Below are 7752 nucleotides of genomic sequence, written 5' to 3'. Positions count from 1 at the left end.
CCATAGATGCTTCTCAAGCAAATCCCGGGACGTCATTCTCCCCTTGTACTCGGCCTTAGTGAGGCCGCAGCTGGAGTACTGTGTCCAGTTTTGGGCTCCACAGTTCAAAAAGGATGTGGAAAAGCTTGAGAGCATCCAGAGAAGAGCCACGCGCATGATCAGAGGTCAGGAAAACAGACCTCATGATGAGAGGCTGAGAGCCCTGGGGCTCTTTAGCCTGGAAAAGCGCAGGCTCAGGGGTGATCTGATGGCCACCTATAAGTTTATGAGGGGTGACCACCAGTATCTGGGGGAACGTTTGTTCACCAGAGCGCCCCAAGGGATGACGAGGTCGAATGGTCACAAACTACTACAAGACCGTTTCAGGCTGGACACAAGGAAGAACTTTTTTACTGTCCGAGCCCCCAAGGTCTGGAACAGCCTGCCACCGGAGGTGGTTCAAGCGCCTACATTGAACACCTTCAAGAGCAAACTGGATGCTTATCTTGCTGGGATCCTATGACCCCAGCTGACTTCCTGCCCTTTGGGCAGGGGGCTGGACTCGATGATCTTCCGAGGTCCCTTCCAGCCCTGATGTCTATGAAATCTATGACCTGGCTCTGGGCAAAATCTCTTCTCCTCTGGACTCTCCTGAGGTCAGCTTCTGGAGTGACGTCTGGGCACTGAGGCCTGTAAGGCAGTGACAGCAGGTGGGGCTGTTGCTCCATTGTCTGCAGAGAAGGAAGCGTTTCCCTTTCCTTTTAATCCGGCAACTTTCTTGCTTTACACAGTCGTGGCTGTGTGCTGGTGGGTGTGGGTTGGTGAGGGTCAGGGCTGTGGGGAGCAGAAGCTTTTAGCTACAAACCCTTTCAGCATGTTTAAACAGATAAACACTTCCCCTAACTTGCAAACAAAGCCTGACCTTCACTCCCTGAAATAAATGCGCACATGTGAATCATGAGCCATGTGCTGCTCTGACTGTCTCCCTCCAATTCTAACACATCTGTTTTGGGTTTCCATGTTCCCTCCCCTGCAAACACCCACCCTGCGTTCCTCTGTGGGGTCTTTCCCAGCTGTTTGGCAGCTGTCTGCTCCAGGGTCCCTCACCAAGGTCTTGCAGATCATTGTAGTATCCCAGGTGCTTTTCAACCTTGCTACAGTATCATCAGCCCAGCAACCCAGGATGGGGCCTGAGCAGTGACCACCTTCCTGTGGGGAGGTCCTTGGACACATGGCTTGGAGACACCTCGGTGTCAGCTGCTCCTCTTTGCCTGTTCAGTCCAACAAGGCCTCATCTGCATTTTTGCTTTGGCAGCACAGTGCCCTGCTCTGTGCACTCCAGGCTGATGCAGGAAGGCAAAATGCCAAAGCGATGCTGTATGTTAGGACGCCGGTGCTGATCTTCTGACCCCAGGGGCTGGATGAGCGCAGTGGGGTCTGTCCATGTATAGTATGAACAAATACATTTGGAAAAAGACACACCGGGGTGGTGAACAACAAGGATTAAATTTGTGACAGGCTCCCTCTTGGTGCAGGTTTACTGGACAGCGAGAGGTGACTGCACCAGCCCTGAATTGCACTGAGGTGGTTACTAGTGCTTCACACTCACGGGGTCAGGGGTAGAAGTTACAGATACAAACAGATTTACTGCACAGACCAGAGGGAACATTAACAGAGGGAAAGGACGACAACAACGAAGGTTTAACATGTACAGACATGAAGAACGCAGCAGTACAGCCGAAGCGTTACGAATACCACAGCGGTGAATAAGAGACCGAAGTCACTCTGGGAACCACTGACCAAGAGGCCCGTGCAAGGTGTCATGACCCAAAAGGCATGATTGTGTGTGTGTGTGCTTCGGCACAGAATTATCCCCGTCAAGTTGCAGAGCATTGCACGGGAGTGTTTCCTGTTGCAGAGGAAACCCCGGTGCAGGGACGCGTTTCCCGCCTTTCTGCAGCTTCTTTTGCAGGGTGCATTGCTCGAGTTGCAAGAGGAATGCACGGTGCAAAAGAGTTCCCGCCACCGGTATGCAGATTCGTTCCCCGTGATTGGCTAGTGCTAAATTATTCACACGTGGCGGCTAGCGATTGGCCTGTTAGCCGTATAAAAGGCTTGAGCAGTTTCCGCCCCAGCCCAAGAGGGCTCCACATCCATCTCCTGTGGGCTCTGGGTGAACTGAATCTGATTTGGAGAATAAGAAGGGTTAAATTCATGACTGGCTCCCTCTTGGTGCAGATTTACTGGACAGTAAGAGGTGGATGCATCAGCTCCGAATTGCACTGAGGTGGTTCTAGTACTTCACACACACACGGGGTCAGGGGTAGAAGTTACAGATACAAACAGATTTACTGCACAGACCAGAGGGAACATTAAAGAGGGATAGGATGACAACACCAAAGAGTTAACATGTACAGACATGAAGAACGCAGCAGTACAGCTGACGCATTACGAATACCACAGCGGTGAATAAGAGACTGAAGTCACTCTGGAAACCACTGACCAAGAGGCCCGTGCAAGGCCCGTGTGATCAGGAAGCAATTCTGGAAACTGGTGTTGGGCGACAAGGTCGGGGTCTTGCTCTCTGCACAGGATGAGTGACTGGCCTCAGTAATGCTTGCAAGGTGAACAAGCACCCCAAAACCCCAGACACCTCCAGGAGCCATGTTGCTCCCCATGCACACTCCTCACACTCACACATACTACGTAGTACTGCTACCCAAACCAACACACACTTCCGCACATCCATCCTCACCCACACCCACGCTCCCTCACATCCATCCTCACACACACCTATACTTCCTCACATGGATTCTCTCACACACACACACACACACTCTCTTTCTCTCTCTCCCCCTCATCCTCATCGGATTTGCACACACACACACACACATATATACACATACTCCCTTGCACCAATCCTTACAAACACCCACAGTTAGTCGCACAGATGGATGAACATGCTGCAGGTTTTTCCTCCCAAGGTGGAGATCCTTGCATTTTTTGATGTTAAACATCTGTAACCCAGGTACACCCAAGGGTGTGCCCTATTCTCAACTGAATGGGATGGGCAGGCAGGAGGGGGTGCTGTGAGAGGGATGCCAGAATTTCAAGCAGATCCCTCTTTCCTGCGTAGAGTTAACCCAAGCTGAAAGGTCTCTCTTACCACCATCCTTACGCTGGGTGGCTAACCCTAGCAGCCTCCACAGCTCCCTGGCTCCCAAGGCTTGGGCTCGTGTGCCACCCTGTGCACTGTGGGACCTGGTCACCTGCTGGGAGATGGGACCTGAGCCACCTCATTGCAGCCCCCAAGGCCTGCCGGGGTTGCAGGCTCAAGACACCACTTGCAGCTCCCAAAGCCTGGGCTCTGTCCACTGAACTGTGCACCGTGATGGGCCCGAGCAGTCTCACACTGCTCCCAGGGCCGGGTCTCCGTGCACCGTCCCTGTGCACCATCAACAGCCGGAGCAGTCTCGCACTGCTCCCAAGGCTGCTCCTGCAGTGGTAGCTTCAAGAGTCTTGGGCCTACTGCCCACTGGGGGGAAGCTCCCCAGCTTTTCTTGGCTCTGCTCTTCTTGAGTCCCTGGCTGCATCTCTCCCTTGTGCTGGACTGCAGCTCCTTTTATACGCTCCAGGACTCCACCCCTCAAGTCTTCCAGACCTGACAGTTTACAGTCTTCAATCAGGTCCAGGAGCTCTTCTCCCCCTCCCCTCAGGAAAGGGACATGACTTTATTTCTCCTACTGCCTCCTGACTGGTGGATGGGCTCCACCAATCAAAACAGCAGGATCTCAAGCCTGGGACTCAACCCAAGCTCTGAAAGGTGAGCCTGCTACATGCCATCAGGTTCTCGTCCACCCATTTCCTGAGCCTGTCAAGGTCAGCCTGGATCACCCTTCGGTCCTCAGGTGTGGATGCTTTACCCCAGAGTTTGGTGTCATCGGCTAACTTGGCTAGTCTGCTTCTGACATCAATGCCTACATCATTAATGAAGATGTTCAATAGTATAGGCCTTAGGACAGAGCCTTGAGAGACCCCACTGGTCACAGGGCACCACGATGATTGACTTCTGTCAAGCAACACCCTCTGGGTCCGACCTCGGAGCTAATTCCCCAGCCAGGGGATCGTGGTAGACCCGAGGCCGCAGTTGGCCAGTCTTGCCAAGAGGTGATCATGGGATACCAGATCAAAGGCTTTTTTAAAGTCAAGATGTATGACATCAATCTCTTCCCCCTTGTCCAGGTGAGAGGTCACCTGGTCATAAAAGGAAATGAGATTTGTCAAGCATGACCTACCCGCAACAAACCTATGCTGGCTATCCCTCAGGATGTTGTCATCAATCAGCTTATCAAGTATTTTCCTCCCTTTCTTAATGATAGGCCTTCTTACAATCTTCGGGCACTTCACCAGAGCACCAGGATTTCTCAAAGATCCATGCCAGGGGCTGGGCTATGATGCTTGTCAGCTCCTTCAGTACCCTGGGGTGTAAACTGTCAGGGCCGGCTGACTTGAAGGTATCCAGCCTCTCAAGGTGTTCCTGCACGAGGTCAGCACTGATGGAGGATAAGGAATCTCCTTCACCCGGGCCTCCCTGTCCTGTAGTGGGACTGATGAAAGACCGATGCAAAGTACGCATTTAGCAAGTTGACTTTTTCCTGGGCATCAGTCACCAGCTTTCCCATCTGGTTTAGCAGGGGTCCAGTGTTGCCCTTGCTTGTCCTCCAGCTCCCCACATATCTAAAAACAGAATTTTTATTGTCTTTTATTGTCTGGAGTTCCATTGCAGCCTTGGCTTTCCTGGTTCATTTCCTGCAGGCCCCGACCAGTGTAGAGTATTCCTTCTTGGAGGTGGATCCAGTCCTCCATCCTTTGTAGGTCTTTCTTTTTAGACACAGGAGGTCCGCTAGTTCCCTGCAGAGCCAAAGGGGCTGCTGTGCCCTTTTGCTGCATTTCCTCCAATATGGAATAGACTTTGCTTGCACATCCCGGATTTCTCTCTTGAGGAGCAACCACTCATGCTGAACTCCCCTCTCCTTTGGATTGTGGCCCTTTAGGGCCTCCCTGACCTGACTTGCCAACTTTACGGAGGATGGTGAAGGTGATGGTGATCAGCTTGGGGTCACTGTCACCCAGCTTCCCTTTGATCGTTAGGTCACTGATTAGGTCATCCCCCATTACCAGTACAAGGTCAAGCAGTGCTGTACCTCTCGTCAGCCCATAGACTTCTTGCATCAGATAAAGCTCATGTCCTGTTGCTACCCTTGACTTCAGAACAGATGCTGACTTTCCCACAAACCGCCCCCCGCCCCTCAGCTGCACATGCCAAGGCTGGAAACCAGGATGGTAGGAAGGAATTTGTTTCATCCAGAGTCTTCCAAGAGATGCAAAACTGCTTGTATCTGACATGCATGTTACAGCATGAACCACCCATTTGAGCACTGTGTTACGTCTCAGCTCTGTGCTCTTGGGGCATAGGACACAGCCTGTCTGACTCTCAAAGAATTCCTGCCCCCGCCCCCCAAATGAAACTGATTAAGATGCAGTGAGAGACACACCTAAAACTCTCCAGATAAGGGTGACAAGAGTGAAACAACTGCCCTAGGACTCATTTGCATCCGAGATGGAACCAGATGACCATTCATTTACATGAGAGATGGAGAACAGAAAGCCTGAAGCAGAGACTGCAGTGAATTCTGGGACCAGAGAAGCAGAGGAGCACTGCATGATGGGGAATCTGTGCTGCAAATGCTAATCAACCCATGTTCACACACACCGAGCTCAGCATTTATCAGACCAGTTCTAATCTGGATTTACAAAGGACTTTTGCCCCCCAGACACACACACCCCTCTAAGTTTAATAGGCATCTCGGGCTGTACATTCCCCGGTCCTACTATGGGAGGCCTGTTTAAACTTGATTGACTAAAACTTGGTTGCCGGGTTAGGGAATGCTGAGGCAAGAGACCGAGTCAGAAGGGGTATGGGCAACATTTGAACAATGGTTAAGGCTTCATCACAGCGTCTGGCCCATTGGAGCCCTTACCACAGGTGTTGTCATGCTTTTCCCAGGACGACTAGTGGAAGTCCTCCGGCCTAAAGGTTATAAACACTCCAATAATTGCCTTAAGTCTGTTAAAAGACTATAGTAAGATCTGGAAAAGTCATGCTAAGCTGAGGCTTATTCACAACAAGTAAAAATCCAAAACCCTGATGCTGCAAGCTATCTATTGTTTCTGAAGACACCATGAGATATCCCATCAGTATATCTGCTATCTATAGGAATTTCAAGCTGGCTCCCAAGTATCTGGGTACTCCCTAACCTTATGTGTTTCCTGATTATCAATTAGTTTCTTGAGATGTTCCAAACCAGATAACCCCTTGTCAATAGAAAAGACAATGATTTACACAATTGAGAGTGTTTCGAAGCAACTGAACTGAAGGTATAAAAATCTGTAAAAAAGCAGCAGAGTGTGCGCTTCAAGAAGAAAAATCGTGTGCTGACACCATGTCCTGTTGTTCTTGGGATGCTGGAAGAACAGATCATCTCCCTTCAAGGATTGTGCTAGGAATTTTACCTGTCAGCTTTGACACTAGAGTACCTTGGACTGGTGAGATCCCAGCACTCTCGCTCTCTCTTTTCTCTCTAGACATAAATTTCTGAACCTGAACTGTATTAGTTAAGGTTGAGCTAAGTTTCCCCAAATACTTAGTGAAACCAGGGTAGTACTGTAACTGTTTGTGTTTGTTTTTCCTTTGCATATCTATTACTACTAGGACCATTATATACATTTCATATGCTTAGCAATAAATAACTTTTATAGTCAAACTGGTAGTAACTGGGTATATTTTTCTTTCTCTACTTCTCCTTTCTCACGTGCTCTGCAGCAACGCTTCTTTTACCTAAGCTAAAGGTCCCTGTGAAGCCCAACAATATTGTGGGGTCTGCTCATCAAGGGGCCAAAGATTGGGACATGCTGAGTTTGAAACACATAAGGGGATCAGCTTGTACAGGCTGATTGACCCAGTTTGACTCAGTTGTGCCCTTATGAACTGAATGCTGGCCCATGAGGTTGTCATCTGGATACCCAGCCAGACTCAGAGGGATTCTGTTCACCTGTGTGCTTGTGTCTGACTGCAGTTTATTGTTGCTCTGATGAACTGATTCCTGGCACCTGAGGGTGTCAGCCTGTCCATGCTGATCAACCCGGCCAGGTCAGGCATGTCATGTTAAGCTGTGTGCGAGTGTGTGTGAGAGAGTGATTTGGTGGTTGGAGGAACCCAGCCCCACTGAAACTGAGTCTTGCAAGATAGCTCCAGTGTGGAGGTGATGACTTGCAGAAGGGAGATATACAGCTCCATATAGAAACACAAGCAGCACATTGACAGAATTACCAAGACCCTAGAAACATATCCCTAATAAATGAGCACACCCCAAAGTAATGGGGAAAACTGGTAACAACTGGGACACAGTTCCATTTTCCAGCATGTGGGCTGGATGCCTGGCAGAGTCAGTGCCTGGGCTCAGCTGAGAAATCAGGGTGCTTTCAAAATCCTGACTCCCCCAGGACTGCAGTCACCATCTTGGTGCCCCCTGATACACAACCCACTGCCCAAGCCTTCCTCATCTAACCCCAGCACCACCTCATCTCTGCCAGTCCCCGAGCCTGCCCATGGCTGCCCCCATGCAGTAAAGAGGAGGCGGGGGTGCAAGGGATGCTTGCGCAAGGTGTAGATGAGAGGAGAGTTGCAGGTCTCTCATCGGGTCCAGGTCCAGT

The sequence above is a fragment of the Alligator sinensis genome, unplaced genomic scaffold, assembly GCF_000455745.1.
Source record: "Alligator sinensis unplaced genomic scaffold, ASM45574v1 scaffold769_2, whole genome shotgun sequence".
NCBI lineage: Eukaryota > Metazoa > Chordata > Crocodylia > Alligatoridae > Alligator > Alligator sinensis.
Note: the sequence above shows the minus strand (reverse complement) of the source record.